This window comes from Nanorana parkeri, unplaced genomic scaffold (assembly GCF_000935625.1).
Source record: "Nanorana parkeri isolate BGI_ZX_2015 unplaced genomic scaffold, ASM93562v1 scaffold251, whole genome shotgun sequence".
In the NCBI taxonomy this organism is placed as follows: domain Eukaryota; kingdom Metazoa; phylum Chordata; class Amphibia; order Anura; family Dicroglossidae; genus Nanorana; species Nanorana parkeri.
Window position 1 is genome coordinate 693,431 of NW_017306519.1, and position 16,689 is coordinate 710,119.

Sequence of the window (16,689 nt, forward strand, 5' to 3'; positions counted from 1 at the left end):
GCTGGCATTTGTAGTCCTCCATAGCTGGTGGTATTCGGCATTGCTGTATATTGTATTGCTGGGATTTGTAGTCCTCTATAGTTGGCGGTATTCTGCATTGCTGTATAATGTGCTGAGATTTGTAGCCTCTCTACAGTTTGGAGTTGACAGAACTACCAGGGTCACAGCTGCAACCGGGCCCTGGCGATCCACCACTAACTCCAAACTGTAGAGAGACTACAAATCACAGCCCGGACAGGAGGAAGAGGGCCCTGGTGAACGCTGACACGTTCATAAAAAGGCCCACCAAAATCCTCAGCACCAGGCCCATGATGCTTTTAATTCAGCCCCGCCTGCTAGGCAGCAGCAATGTGGCAAACCAGCGGTGGAGTGATCTCCTCTTCAGCCCTGATGTCAAAGTCAGCAGGAGCAGAGCTGAAGAGAAGGAAATGGTTGGTTGGGGGTAGGTTGCGGAGCTTGGGGGCCCCATACAAAATGTTGCTATGGGGCCCTATGATCTAGTTACACCCCTGTGTGCAACCCTTAAAAGAGAACAACGGGGTAACCTTTTTATCCCATAGTTCTCTTTAGTGTTACGGGAGGACATATACTGACTCTTTAGCGTTACGGGAGGACATATACTCCCCAAAGCTCAGTATGTAGAGGGCTATTGCTTGCTATATACTGAGAGCGCTGCAGCCGGGATGGATCCTGACGATACTGTTGAGATCCACCCAGCTCCCTGATTGACAGCGGGCTCTACCTATCCAGTGGCAGAGCCAGCTGTGCCCGCCCTCTCTCTTGTGCATTCCTCCAGTCAGTGCTGGAGGATCGGAGCGAGGAGGAGGGAATCCCTATGGGGAGCAGTGACTGCCAGTTACTGCTCTCTGCAGGGAGATGATCGGAAAGTGAGCGAGCGACAGTATATATGTGCTCACTTCCCGATCAATAGAGCCGATGTGTTAAGGTTTCAATGTCACACATCGGCTCTAACTATGAGGATGAGTGTAAATCACTTCCCTCATAGTTCTCCTTTAAGGAAAGGAGGCTGACTATGAGAAATAGCTCCTGCTGGGTAATAGGAACAGACGGCGTTCAGGAGTTAGGAGGACTCCGCCAGAAGTCAGAGAGGAGTCAGGTGTGCTCCTGCTGGGAAATAGGAACAGATGGTGTTCAGGAGTCAGGAGGACTCCCCCAGAAGTCAGAGAGTAGTGGGGTGAGCTCCTCCTGGGTAATAGGAACAGACGGTTTTCAGGAGTCAGGGGGACTCCCCCAGAAGTCAAAGTGGAGTCAGGTGCTGTGTGTACTGGAGGCACATGAAGACAGCCAGGGAGGATAAGGAGAACTGGTGAGGCTAGAGAGTCGACTGCCTGAGGGGCCACCAGTACAAGTGTGGGACAGCACTACAGGGAGGACTGGTGGGTCAGAAATATTAACGATAAGAGTGGAAGCCTGGAGGCTATACTAGTGTTATGTTGCAAGCAGTGAATGGATACTGCCCCTGCGAGGATATCTGATGTGGATGTGGGAACTTTCGTTTGAATACAAGTGGGCTACCAAGCCCTTAAAAAGAAGATATTGTGAGTAGAGTGCATCCTTAAAGCGCTCGCCATATGTGCTAATATCCCCAAACATCACACCACTAATTTAATCGTCTCCCAAAACTATTCGTTTTAAGGCATGCCAACTCTCAAGGTTGCCAGTGTGCTTATTTCAACTCTCAACTGAACTTTCAAGTCCTCAAATGGCTGGGGTCATATCTGATCACATGTGCAAAACCATGACAACTGCAATCCACATAGAGGCTAAGATGGGACCTTCCTTGGCTGTAAGGGATAGGAGGTGGTAGTTCCTCTTTAAGGGCTTGTGCAGACTGGCTTCGTTAATAAACTATGTGTTCCGCATTCAAGACAAGAGTGCTACTTAAATGCATGTATAGGGGGAAAAAGGGGCTGGTAGATATTTGAAGGGAGAAGGGTCCAGCAAATTGTTTAGAAATAGACCCCTTAAACGCCCTCTTAGTAGACCTCTTAAACGGCTAAGGCTTCATTCATACTATGTGTGAATGTGCATTCTGAGATTCCTGTGGCAGGAATCCCAAATATTCCATTTAGATGCGACTGCTGTCACGCATTCAAGTTAATGACCGGGTGACAGTGGCCGCATCTATAAGCGCCACTCTGCATGTAAAGCTGGCCATACACTGGCCTATTTTTTTTGTTCAACCCGCGGGCTGAACGGAAAAAATAGAACAGATTACTCCTTCAACACTTACAAATGTTGATCGAGGAATCTTACGCTGTCTCCATTGTATTCTGACAGCGGCTGGCAGCCACTGTCAGAGTACCCGAACAGTGCCGGCAGTTTATTGGCTGCCGGCTCTGTTCGTTCGAAGTTTCTCTGACCACCTCCTTCAATCAGCTGAAGGAGCATCAAGGGATGCTGCCCATAAGGTGCTGACAACGACACCTACTGGGTGAGTTTTGGTTGGTTCGCTAAATGTATGGTCACCTGAATCATGTGTGATATGATTACATTGGAATAGATCATTGTCCATGTCTACCATGTGTCTAGGAACAGTCATCTATTCCAAACTGCATGTGATCATATATGATACGATTACATGTGGAGTGCAGCTTATAGATGTGGCTGTGGTCACCCAGTCATTAACTTGAATGTGTGACAGCGGCCGCATCTAAACGGAATATTTGGGATTCCAGCCGCAGGAATCTGTAGATTGCAAAATGCACATTCGTGAATGAAGCCCAACACCGTACAATGCTCTACTGCTAAATATGCCCCATAATTAGGTCTGGGAAGGAAATTAGGTTTTTTATTTCTTACAGTTTCTGGGACACTTTTTACCAGAGAGGAACCAAATACATATGAAGAGTTAAAAAAAAAAAAAATGACAGGAAATTAATCAGGTTTCCGGAGATATATAGTACAGTTTAAGGAAGAAGAAGGTTAGGTCAGTGGGGAAGTAAAGTGCTACTCTTAGCTGATTTTGTCTGCCTTGTCTCCAGTAGCAGCAGATAGGGCAGTGTGGGAACTAAAGCTGGTACATTTCAATACTGAATGGAAACACAAAATCACACACCAAAAAAAAGGAAATTTTAATTTGAAGACTGGGAAATGTTTTGTTAAAGCCTCAGTCCCTGATAAGCAAATATAAAGAGTCTAAATACAAGAACCATGTGTATTCTTACTTGAATCTTGTTGTGCTTTGTGTACTGTTAACAGATCTATGTGTGAAACTCTACTACTGTACAGGAACTTCCTGTGATAAAGACCGGTCACTGCTGCTCTCTCTCTATGTGCTGGGTGACTGGTCTTGTCTCCGCCCCTCCAGTAGTTTTCTGCAGTCTGTAGTGAATGGAGCTGCTGGCCCCTCCCACAGCTATGCTCTCTGCCCACATCATGTACAGCACAGTGATGATGTCACTGCTAAATTTATATGGTATTATCCGGGTTAGCAAAAGTGTTTGGTGCACACAAAGTGGATTTATGTCCTCTGTGATTTTTAAAAAATAGTTGAGTACGGCTTTAAATGCATATTGCACATGGTAATGTCACTGAGTTCAGTTAAGGGCTTGTTCACACCTAATGTGGACCAGATCTGCAAGAGTTTCTGCACATGCAGTGCAGTGTGTTTTGCCGCGTTTTTGACGTGTTCCGGGACGTTTTTTTCTTTTTAGCCTACTATTATTATTATACAGGATTGATATAGCGCCAACAATTTGCGCAGCGCTTTACAATATAAGGAAGACATTACAGTCACAATACAATTCAAGACAAGATTGTAAGGAGGGCCCTGCCCGTGAGGGCTTACAATCTAAAAGCCTAAAATGGGCTTTTAGTGCGTTCCAAGGGGTTAGCATGCATTTTTTATGTGTTTGCATGTGTTTTGGTGCGTTCCAGAGCAGAAAAAATAGGGCATGCTGCAGTTTTTCCACATGCTCCGGAACTGAACGCTCTGGTGTGAACTAGAGCTCAAAATACCATTGGAATACATTGGATGCATTCTGTAACTGCTCTGCACTGCATCTGCTCCGCACTTGGTGTGAACAAGCCCTGCTTGTTCACACGATGTCTGGACCAGATCTGGTCCGGATCTGGAGCAGATCTGCAGACGCGGTGCTATGCATTTTTGACGCGTTCCAGTTAAACGGGGGTTTGGTGGGAGTAGGGCTGCCAGTATGTTAGCTGCAGTGCGGTGCGTTTTTTACGCGTTCGTGCGTTTCCGGACCGTACAAAATGTGACATGCAGCATTTTCTCTAGGCCCTGTCACACCATGTCCGGACCAGATCTGCACGCGTTTCTGCAAACGCGGTGAAGTGCGTTTGTGATGCGTTCCAGTGCATTTTCTTTTGGTTTTTGGGGTTATGTCATTATGCAAATTCATCTCTTCCTGCTCCATGTCATAGCTTCTGTTGCGTTCCAGTGTAGTGCGTTTGTGACGCGTTCGGGTGTGTTCCAGTGCAGGAAAAATGTGACATGCAGCATTTTTTTTCCTGCACTGGTGTGAACAGAGCCCAAAAATCACATACAAATGCATTGGGATGCATTTTTGGTGCGGAAGAAAAACGTAACGTACCGCATCTGATCCAGACATGGTGTGAATGGGCCCTCTGTCCGGACCGGAACGGATTGCGCACGTGAGAACTGTAGCTCATAAAACACATAGGGATACATTTTTAGTGCAGGAGCGCACGGTTCTGGTCCGGACACAATCCCCACGTCTTGTGAACAGGCCCTGAAACAGAAAATACATTCTAAGGAGTCTTGCTGAAGGGCACATAGCTTGTAAATCTGGTTGTGACTAGAATGGGAGAAAATCACAAGACAAGTACTGAGGTCATTGGCAGTAGGATATAACAAGTACATAACTAGAAGGACATAAGACTGCTGGGCAGGTGACTATCTAATAACACAGCTTCTTGTGTCTTCCGTACTAGACCAGCTTTGTCTGGATTTAGGTTGGTGTAGCTGAATGTAGTTTGCCTTTTATACACAAACCTCTGACAGGGATAAATACATCTACAGCCATAGTTGTCTGACACCAAACATTTCTAGAAAAAGTCACATCAGTTCATGAAGATCACTTGTGCCTATGGAGGAGGTGCACTTCTATATGGGCTGGCTTGGGACAACAAAGGAGGGAAGAGTGGTATTTAAGGAGGGAAAGGGACAACTAAGGAGGGAAGAGCGGCAACTAAGGAGGGAAGACGGGAAACTAAGGAGGGAAGAGGGGCAATTGAATTGAATGGGACAGAGGGATTTGCTTCAAATGAGGGGCAGTTGTCAGCTACGATGACATAAGTAAAGCTGAGCAGAGCAGTTTTACTTTCACTTTAAGATTGCAGTGTGAAGAAAGGCGCAATTATGGATTCTATACATCGATAATATGATGTCACTGATGATTATATGATGTAATTTATATTAAGGTGGGGTGGACGCTATGACGTCATGTAAAAAGGAGGTGTTTGGACCAATCATATCCGGGGGAGGAGGCGCTTAATTCCTCTCGTTTTTAGTCAGGAAGGAACTATGTCGGGCTGGTGGACACGATTTGCTGAGGCGGTGAGTTGTTGTGTCGGGGTTTCGGTTTTGATGGAGGGGGGGTCCGGAGAAGTCCCGGGCTGGGAGTACAGGGTGATGGGGAAAGGGGTGTAGTTATGGGGGTTCGGGTTCTCAGGCTTCTTCCTTTCTCCCTCAGGGCCAGGAAAGATGACGTGTGTCTCACAGCTCTGAGCGTGTTCTCATACTTTGTACCGGAACATGAGTCTCGCCCTCAGTCTGCAAACCCCAAGGGAGACATTGGGAGCTCCAACTCCTCACTAGGTGACCTGTCAGACACACTGCCCTCTGCTGACGAGATCGGACCTGTCTATCGGCGGCTGTCATCCCCCCACACCTGCTCCTCCTTACTTCTTCTACCAGTTGACAACTTTTTCAATAATCGATTATAATCGATTATGTCGATTAGTTGTTGCAGCCCTAGTATTTTTAGCATTGTGGTTTTATTGGCTGAACGCCTGCATTCTTGTGGACCTTAGTTGTGATTTGATTGGCTGAACGCCTGTATTCTTGTGGACTCTAGTTGTGATTTGATTGGCTGAACGCCTGCGTTATTGTGGACCTTAGTTGTGATTTGATTGGCTGAACGCCTGCGTTAATGTGGACTTTAGTTGTGATTTGAAGGAGGATAAGTGCACTTTGTTGTAATAGGAAACTGTCATGAGAATATAATGGAGATTGCCTTTGTTGAGCTCTCCCTTTTAGGAATGCTAATTTCCTGGCTGTCATGCTGATGCTTTGGCTTCAATGCTTTCTGAGTTGCTGATCTCGAACAAGTAGAGCGATGAGGGATTCTGACACTCATACAGCATGCTTGCCCCAGGCATGTAATTAACAAGAACTTGTCTGACACAGCCAGGCAACAGGCATTTTCAGGAGGCCAGTCAGACGCAGCCCCTCCCACTTGAATGAGAACTTGTGACTGGCAGCTCCTGCCTGATGGCGCTGGCCTTCCTGGTGTCTGCATCTGGTAAAGCAGGTAACAGATGTCACCGCAGGCTTGCTTTATATGACAAGATCGGGCAGATGTTTCTAATATCGGTAGGCACCTGATGGGCAGCAGGAAAAATGGCGACCTCTGCAATGACCTCTTTTGGGTTCTGATTTGATAAGCAGATCGCCGCTCCTATCTTTTGTAGAAAAGCCATGCGTGTCTGTGCCACTGCCAGCAGATGAGGCCACCTGAGGGAGCTCGGCCCATGCCCGCACCTCCCATACAATCTGGGGAATTACACCATCCCTACACATGTGGATTTCATTGCTTTCCTCTTCATCACTAGTCCTTGCTGTAGGTGTGGATCATGGAGATGCTTGCACCCAATCATGTCTGTTGTCTCACTGACCACACATGTATATAGTTACATAGTATTTGAGGTTGAATAAAGACATTAGTCCATCAAGTCCAACCTATTAGGATCTCATTCTAGGAGTACCCGTACCCCTGTATATTACGGTCCCTTAAGAAATCGTCCAAAAGTTTCTTGAACAATTCCACATTATTTGCTGAAATCACCGCCTGTGGCAGTGAGTTCCAGACCCTAACTGATCTTACAATATGTGACCCTAAAATCTGCCCCCCTGCCCCCCCTAGTTCAACTGAAGCCAAAGCTATTGTTTTTTGTTTCGAGTAGAGGGATTATCACTTTAACCACTTGCTGACCGCGGTGTTTCCACCCCCTTCCTGGCCAGGCCATTTTTCAGTATTCAGCGCTGTGGTACTTTGACTGACATTTATTCCGTCCTGCAACGCTGTACTGAAATTAATTTTATGCCATTTTTTAGGGACTGATAGAGCTTTCTTTTGGTGGTATTTAATCATCACTGGGGGGTTTTTATTTTGTACTATGAAGGAAAAATTACTGAAAATTGTGGGTTTTTTACATTGTTCGGAAAACAATTATTACACAATTTTTTTTGTTAAAATATAAAATACGGGGTCATGTCGGGTAAATATACACCAAACGTGTCAAGCTCTAAAATTGTACGCACCCGCGAAATCGCAGAAAACTACCATACTCAAAATTGGCCATAGGCGACGTTTTGAAAGCTTTTACCGCTCATCAATTTAGTGTCATCAGTGTGAATTTTTTTTGTTTGGGAAATATTCATTTTTTTTTTCCACTTAACTTTATTGCTATCACATAGTGGGCTAATAAAACCCTCCTATGTGATGGCAAAAGATGTGACAGGTCCTCTTTATGGAGACATCAGGGGTCTCCAAGTCTGCTTCATCAGCTTCTCAAGCTGGAGAGTGACACAAGAATGTGGAAGTGATGTAATATACAACACTTCCGCATTCTGACAGCGGAGAGTCACAGAGGCACTATGCTGGTCATGGGCTCGCACCGGGACCAGGGGGGCAGCAAGCGGGGGGTTCTCAACGCAGATCGGCATCCCATAAAAGCGATCTGGTGACTCTATATTAACAGGCAGCGCTGCCTGTTCTTACATTTTGGGCTTTTACCGCACGCGTGAGGGGGCGTGGCTATGCGGACGTCTATATTACCTTCTTTTTTTTTTTTTAAAAGAAGCACGCTGACCCAACTGCACGCGATAAACTCCCGCCGCATAATGAAAAATCTGACAGATGCCGGCAAAAGAAAAACTATTGGCCGGAGCTAGTGTTGACCGCTTGCTCTGCCCGACTGTTTCCTATTCCCAGGTCCCAGGCAATGAATAACTGGGTAGAGCCGGGCATGAAGCCACGGCCGACTCCGCCCAGTTGTTATTGTTTAATGACAGTTTAGCGTCCCCAGGTCATTTGGGAATGCTGATCTGTCATTACAACTGGGCAGAGCCAGCCGTGAGATCACGGCTGGCTCTGCCCAGCTGTCATTTGTGTGGAGATCGGTCGTCTTCGGCTGACCTTTTGTCATGCTTCGCCTGTCACTACGGCTCAGCCGAGCTGAAGCATATGTGTTTGGCTCAGCTGAGCCGCTGTGAATAGCCTGTACAGCAGCCCGTCAGTTCGACTGAACCGAAGGGCAGAGGCGGCTGAAGGATCAGCCGAGGCTACTGCTGGATTCCTCGGCTCTTCAGTGGGTAACCCTATACATTTTTGGATTTCTGCCACTTGGTGTTTGTGCTGTCTGGATTGGTGGAGAATTATGGAAACTCCCCAATACAATATGACCTTGTAATTAAAGGTACTTTTTGTAGGAAAGCTACAAGTACTCTCAGTGGTATTTATAAAATTCCCCACATCTGCACTGAAACTGAGACCTGTATGCATCATAGCCTTGCAGCATATTGCTCTGTGTGGGGTGCTGCGTTTGGACTCTTACACAGGCAGTTTTTGATCTGTGGTTTTTAATTGCAATTTTCTTTTGTTGTGAAATAGGAGGAGATTACACAGCTACAGGAACACATCAGGATGGCTTTTGTGTGTGGAGCCAAGGCTCCTGTAGGGTGTAGGCCAGGGTATTTTCTTATTCTCGTAAATGCTGATAGTTCCTGAATTGCTCCTCTGTCTGCAATGCTGCCGCGGTGCTTTCAGTAATCAGTGGCGGTCTCTTTGGCTGGCTAGGAGTCCCAGCTGTAATATGTTACAGTTGACCTGATGGGTTTCCTTTAAGCCAAAGAGAACCTGTCATGATTGGGTTAATACAAGAACTCCTATCCCTGAAGTATTATAGCTGGCCATACACTGCTGCTGCCAAAATTTGAGCTGTGTGTGGCCCTTTCGGCACCACTCTGTTCGGCTAAAATCGATTTTTCAATCAACTTTTGATCACAGGAGACGGGATGAATATTTTCAGTGGAACGATGATTGCAGCCGACCAGCTGAAGTGACTGCTCAGGTGTTTTGACAGTTCTGACTGTCAGAATACAGTAGCCAGCAGGGGATAGAGTAAAGGTGCCCATACACCTTACGACCATCGCAAGACTTTTGTCTTGCGATGGTCGTAATCTTCAGCTCGAGAAAGCGGTGTTAGAGGTGACCTAAAGTAAAGCAAATATGTTGCGCTCGGTCTATGTGAACCAACTGCACACTAAAGTGTTAATAAACGAATCTGTGTAAAAATTACAACAATCCGTGTGAAAAAATTGATTCAAGTGGATTATTTACATATGACTAGAAGGTTCAACACACAAACATAATAAGAATAATAAAAATCAACACTGGAACCTTCAGAATTAGTGCCAGTGATCAACCTCATTGGTTCAGCATGTATATTTTAAACACGTGAACCTCTGGCCAGCGGTGTAGTAAAACAACCTATACACATTGTTGCGGCTGGTCCAATCAGGTAGTTAGGCACGCATTCCCAGCGCAGTGATTTCTGTGATATAGAGGTGACCTAAAGACTGGCACTTCTTTGTTATCTTATGCACACAGGCAATTGATTTGACTCCACATGGAAGTCAATGGCATCTCCAACAGGCCCGGCGCTACCGCAAGGCAAGTCAGACGGCCGTCTGAGGGCGCTGCAGGGTGAGGGCGGAAAAAACAAGGCATTTTGACAAGTACTTGTCAAAATGCCCCGATGTTTGCGCTATGTTTTTTTTTTCACTTACCTTCGGTGCGGGAGAGCAGCGGCGAGTCAGCGCTGGTCCAGTGGGAGGAGCTCCAGGCGGGGTCCTAATTTATCTGGCCGGCGACTGCCAGAGGATCCCGACACGCGCGGCACCGTGCACGTCGGGGCATTTTGAGAAGTACTTGTCAAAATGCCCTGTTTTTACAGGGGGGTTGGGGTCGGTATCGCACTGCCTAGAATCCTAGCACGGGCCCTGATCTCAAATGCACGCTTCCCTGTCACCAGCTCAAAAGATTGCAGATAAAAGCACACAAAAAAATAATTATGTAAATTGCTTACTTGCAGTGGTTTTTCTCTTCCAAAAATTATTCATTATTTACTTGCAGTGTAGCTTTGAACTAAAGGGGAATAGATAGTGGCCAGTTGGATTTTTTGGAATGTGAGTCACAAAAGGAGTAGATATTAAATAGATGGGAAAAGAAGAGAATAGAATAGCAACTGGTCAGAGTCTAAAAGAAGGTTGTGTGAGCAAGCTAGAGCAAAGTGGGTTTGTAGGGTTTAAACTGGAATAGAATTTGCAAGGGAGAGGAGCTGCCCGGCATCCACACAACTTGGGGATACATTTAGAAAGTATTGGGGAGGATCAGCAAGAGAATCCCATACATTCTATAGAGCGAAGAGAGACCAGAGCACTATGATGTGCTATTTGTGGAAATCATCGGGAGCTAAGATGGATTTAAATTGGCATTTCCACTTTTGCAGCCAAAATTGAGAAACCCCCTTTTATTTGCTTATCTGTTGGTATTCACAGCATATTTAAAAAAACAAAAACGTTATTAGCATTTTCTTTGCAGTAGCATTATACAGGAAGCTTCTAGTGGTTGAAATAGATGCCTGGGAGCTGATAAGGGACTGACTGCATTTTTTAAAAGTACATTCAAATACATTGAGGGGACTTTATCAAAACTGGAGCAGACAAAATCTGGAGCAGTTGCCCATGGCATCCAATCAGCTTCTCTCTTCAGTTTAAGTGAAGATTTGAAAATGAAAGAGAGAAGCTGATTTGGTTGTACATCTGCTCCAGTTTTTATGCATTCCCCCCAATGTCTTCAGGTCTTTACCCACTTATTAGGACAGTCAGTGCTGCCCATCTAGTTTAAAAGTGATAATGAAATCTGCCAGCACAGTACAGCGAGAAGGTTAATGACTTGAAACCAGCCCCATCCAAACTGTGAGAGCCAAGCAGATTTTTTCAGTCCTGGAGTTTGCAAAAAGAGCTTCAAAAAAGGTAAGTTGCAATTTTTCAAAACATTTTTTTTTTCTTTTTTAGGTTATGCTGTGTGAATGTGAACATGTGAAGTAGGGGTGATCCTGATTGTTGACTTAAAAGAAAAGTCCACTTTTAGAGGACTTTTGTGTTTTATTGGCACATAATTTTACAGAAACTGTAAAGTTTTCCTGTATATGCTGTAAAGTTTACCAAATTGTTGACTGTTTAACTTACTTGGCCACTTTACTAGTTGTCTTTAGGAATGTGTACAGAACTGTACACCTTGATAAGCTCCCTATAGCTGCTGTTACCGTTTACTTTGGTAAACGCAGTTGATAAGCAGAATGCATCTACTCTGGCTCTGCAACAGAATGTAGCTTTCATTCAGAACCTGCTGGAGAAGCAAGGACAACCTAGTTTTTTGCATAATTAACGTTTATTAAAATAAAGGAATCAGCAGCACACAGGCCATCCTCTAAGGTCTCGTTCACACCTAGGCGTATTGCATATGCGCGTCTGTCGCGCGTTTTTTTTACCGCGATTCGCAGTAAAAAAGTTGCGCGACAAACGCGCGTTTCCGAAGGCTACTTGGCTGTAACCAAATGTAAACGCGCAACAAAACGGCCCAAAGTAGTACATGTACCTTTCAGGCGTGGGCCGTTTTTGTAGCGCGTTAGGGACGGGCGGAAATACGCCAAGTTGGGAACGAAACCATTGAATACAATGGGATTTATATTTTTGAGCGTTTTGTAGAGCGTTCGCCGAGCGTAGAGCGCGCTACAAAACGTTCAGGTGTGAATGAGGGCTAAACATTTCTTGTGATACACAATTAGGTTCTCAAAACAAAAGGAACAGAATAGACAAACAGACTCCCACATGAATCTGAGGTAGCTGTTGTACTTCAGGCATATAATCAAAGGAGGGTGTTCTGATCTGTCATCCGTGTGCTGCAACGAAAAGGGTTGGAGAATTAAAAAAAAAAAGAGAAGGGAAGAAAGTAAGCATTGAGATCCAAAAGAAAAAGAGGGAGGGGGAGAAGTAAGAATGAAAGACATTCATGGGTGCAGTCAGCCACCTTTCAAGATGAAAACAAAAGATTATCTGCTACAATGGTGTAGCTACAATTCATGTAAGGTCATGTGTATATGTGTGTTCAGTGCCTTGTTCCCTTATTCAATCACATGTACCACTACTCATCAGTGACTCTGCTCATCAACCGCCTTAAAGTGACACCAAACTCAGTAGTTGAATCTTAAAAATCAATATAAGTACCTTTTTAACTATTTACAGAAATGTATCTTATTTGTATATCACTCGGCTGTAGATCCTCAAATCATCTCTGAATTGGTGCTGACACTGTCCTTCCTTCTGGAGGGGGGCTACTTCTGTTCCCCATGGTCCCTGTGTGTGTTGTAAAGTAGCCACTGCTCCAAGCTTGCTCCTGTGATAGACTATAACTACAAAACAAATGAGCTTGGAATGGCGGCCACTTTACAACACACACAGGGACCATGGGGAACAAAAGTAGCTACCCTCCAGAAGGACCAATTTCAGCACTTCAGCACCAATTCAGAGATGATTTGAGGATCTACAGCCGAGAGATGCACAAATAAGATACATTTTTGTTAATCGTTAAGGTCCTTGAATGTATTTTTAAGATTTAAAGTGATATTAAAGGCTAACATTTTCCCCCACCCGCCCCATGTTAGTGTAAGCACTTACCTTGAATGATGTCTCTTAATCCGATCTTCCTCTTCTTTCCTGTCATTTTCAGTCTTCTCTCCAGCACTGCGGTGGGTCTCCGCTCCAGCGCTGACTCCTCTGTCCTTGCTGCCACTTCCTGTGCCACGATGTCTGCATGCAGGTGCACGCGTCCATATACTTACCTTGTGTCTCTCCGCGTCTCCCGGCCGAAAATCTGAACTGGCATGCGCCCGCCCCAGGATCCTTTGCGGCCGCCCAAGATTTTTCAAATTTTCGAGACGGGAGCGCGCGGGACAGACACAGGTGAGTTTAAACCTTTTTTTAAAACGTGTTTTTTGTTTTTTTTAAAAGGTTGATGCATATATCTACTGCTTGCTAGCATTCGATATATGCAAAAAAACCCGGAGGGTTTAATAACACTTTCGCTCCTGTCACTTTAAGGTGGAAAGATGGTTTTTAAAGGGTTTGGATCCCATAAAAAGAGTCCAAGGGCCAGATCATTTAGTATATTGTCCTTGGGTGCCTTGTAATTAGGCCATAAGGTTCTTCACCCCCCTAAGGCAGAACAATTCCTGTACCCAGTCTTTAGTGTGTAGGTTCCCCAATAACAGATGTAACCGCATGTGCCACAGCTAGAAAAAAAAAGCGATGGTGATCTTTTGAAATAAATGAATAAGAGTCCAGTAGCATAGACAAACCATTCTGGCTGTTAGAACATTTCCCCGTAGCCCTCTTTTATGTGTACAGCTGCAATCTAGAAGAGCTGTGAGTGGACCTTGTTTTATGAAGAGGCGTGTCTTGCATTTTTTAGATTACACTTTTTATTGGGATTGGAGCATTCATATCTCAACATGTCCTTCCTACCCTACAAAGAAATGTCACTCCCACAAGCTGAGTTTTTTGACCTTTCTCTTATTGACTTCTAAGGCTGTCCATAGACGGTTATAATCTGACCACGGCACGGAGTCAACTGGCGCAACAAAATCACCAATGACTTGTCAGGTAGACACATTTATGTGTGTGCATTTTACCTGTGGTGTTTGCTGCTTGGTCAAAGTCCAACTTCATCTTGCATTGAATGTGTTGACATGTAAGACTTGCTGTTTTAATACACTATTGGTCATTAGAGAAAGATGGGTGCTGCCTTTGCTGACACCTCTTCTAAAAATGCTTCTTGCCTGTCAGACCGTTTTGCCCCAGTTCCTGGAAACACCGACTTGGATAAGTACATAGCTAGGGATTCACAGAGTTCTCTCAGAATTTCCCGATCTGCATACTTGTTCCCAGTGAGCGCATTAATACTCTAACTGGGAACATGACCTTATTTCAGAAGCTATATTTTTTTTCTTGTATGGTGTTATTTGAGATATTCAGTGTTCTTACAGAGACGAGTGATTGTGGTCTGTAACATGTCATGAGAAATGAGTGGGAGATTTCCGGTGTGATGGCTTAAAATGGTCCAATAGGTTTTCCCCTACAGAGAGTTATTTGTATATTCAGCCTAAAATAGTAACTAGCATGAAGCTAATGGCCGCGGTGGTATGTTAGACGACAGCTATGTCAGTGTGGGGTTTAGTGTTTTACCCTCCTTGGATTTTATCAGCATTTGTGATATGGTCACTTGTGCTTTAATGGAGTGTACGCTAGGACTGTTCTATTCAAACCGGTAGAGAGGAAGCAGGATTTTCACGTTGGTTTTATACTGTGCTTTGTAATCTATGGGAGTCAGTTCTTCCTCGACCAGCAGGTATGCTTTTGTCAGATGTGGCGATTTCATATATTGAGGTTAGGGATTTTCCGATGCCACTTAAGACCAGGGTACAAGTACTTTCCCTCAGGTACTTGCCGTTACCAATTACCGATACTTTTTCTTAAAGGGGAGATGTGACCTTTTTTTTTTTTCTTTTTTCTAAAACAATACAGACCTAATGATTTTAGAGCACTTTCTTACCAGGGATAAAAACAGATCTCACCAGAGCTAAATACATGTCCCCAGGCTGCGTGCCGGTCTCACCCGGGCGACATGAGGTTCACTGCAGAGCTCTGTGGGCAGTTCCTATGCTGTGGAGAGTGCCGGTGTTCGGGGCTGTACTGTGCAGGGCTGTCGATGGCTGTGCCTGCGCTGGGAAGGAGGAGGAGATGTAGAATTGGACAGGCACTACCATGGACAGCTAGTTGCAGGTCCCCAGCATGCTTCTGAGATCTCCTCAAGTGCGGTTTAAAAATTTAAAGGGCCAGTATCGACCTTAGGAATCGGGGCATTTTCACAAGTACTCATGAAAATCCTGGTATCGGCCCAAACACTGATACTGGTATCGGGACATCCCTAATTGAGGTTATTGGATTAGATGGAAAATAAATATGACACACTTAATATCAGCAGTCTGATGTGAAAGCTCCACTTCAAGCTTCATATTTTCTTGTTTTGGATACAGTAGGGATAGGTTAGTACCTTTTTTGCTTAAGAGAACTATGGGGTAACCTTTTTATCCCATAATTTTGTTTAGGGTCACGAGAGGACTTGTACTAACCTCCTTAACCTCCTCCCGTGACCCAAAGCTCAGTATATAGCTCACTATATACTGAGAGCCCCGCAGCCGGGCTGGATCTCGACAATACTGTTGAGATCCACACAGCTGGCTGATTGACAGTGGCTCTGCCTATCAAGAGGCAGAGCCAGTTGTGCCTGCCCCCTCCCCTGACCGTTCATCCAGTCAGTGCTGAAGGATCAGAGGGGAGGATCCCAGCAGGGAGCGGTGAATAACAGTCACCTCTCTCTGCGGGGAGATGATCATGAAGTGAGCGAGCGACGGTATGTGTTTGCTCACCTCCCTATCTCTATAGAAACAATGTTTGACAGTGTCAATGTCACACGTCGGCTCTAACTATGAGGATGAGTGGAAATCACTCACCTCATAGTTCTCCTTTTTAACACTCTATTTTTTCTTTTACTTCCTGTCTAGCAGCAATCCAAGACATTAGTGGAATACGTGTCATTGGGGCAGGTAGTCGCAGTCCGCAATAAAAACTCTTTCAGATGTTCTAACCAATGGCCACTTTTTTTCTTGTGAGGGAAAATTTCACTGGGGACTAAGACATGCATATTTTTGCATATTTTTACTGCTAGCAAGCAGGAGGGGGGGATTGTGACTTTAATGTCACTTTAACTCTCAGGGATATAGTAGGTGCTGTTATTCACTTGTATTCTTTTCCTGTCAGAGCAGGAGTATCAGACTTTTGGAGGATAGTAAAATTGTCAACTGATCAAGCTTGTAGAAAGCCAACCCAAGTCTCCCATCCAGCAGCTAAGAGCAATCGTCAGCCTGCTATTGGCTATTTTAAATTGCAGTAGCCAATAGTAGGCTGGCTATTATACCCGTCCACTGCCATCAGCAGAGAAGAGAACCTGAAGGAGAACTTTCTCCTTTAGGCCCCTCCTCTGCTGATTGACAGCAGGCAGTGGGCGGGTGCAATAGCCAGCCTGCTATTGGCTACTGCAATTTTAAATAGCCAGTAGCAGGCTGGCTATTGCTCCAAGCCAATGCCTGCTGTGTCTTATATTCAGCTGCCTCAGCAGGCAGCTGTCATTCCCCAGTGAAGTGGAAAGGTGACACTAGGGGTCTAAAACCCCTAATGTCCCCTCCAATGTGCTATCACATGGGGTGCTTGTGAGCCCT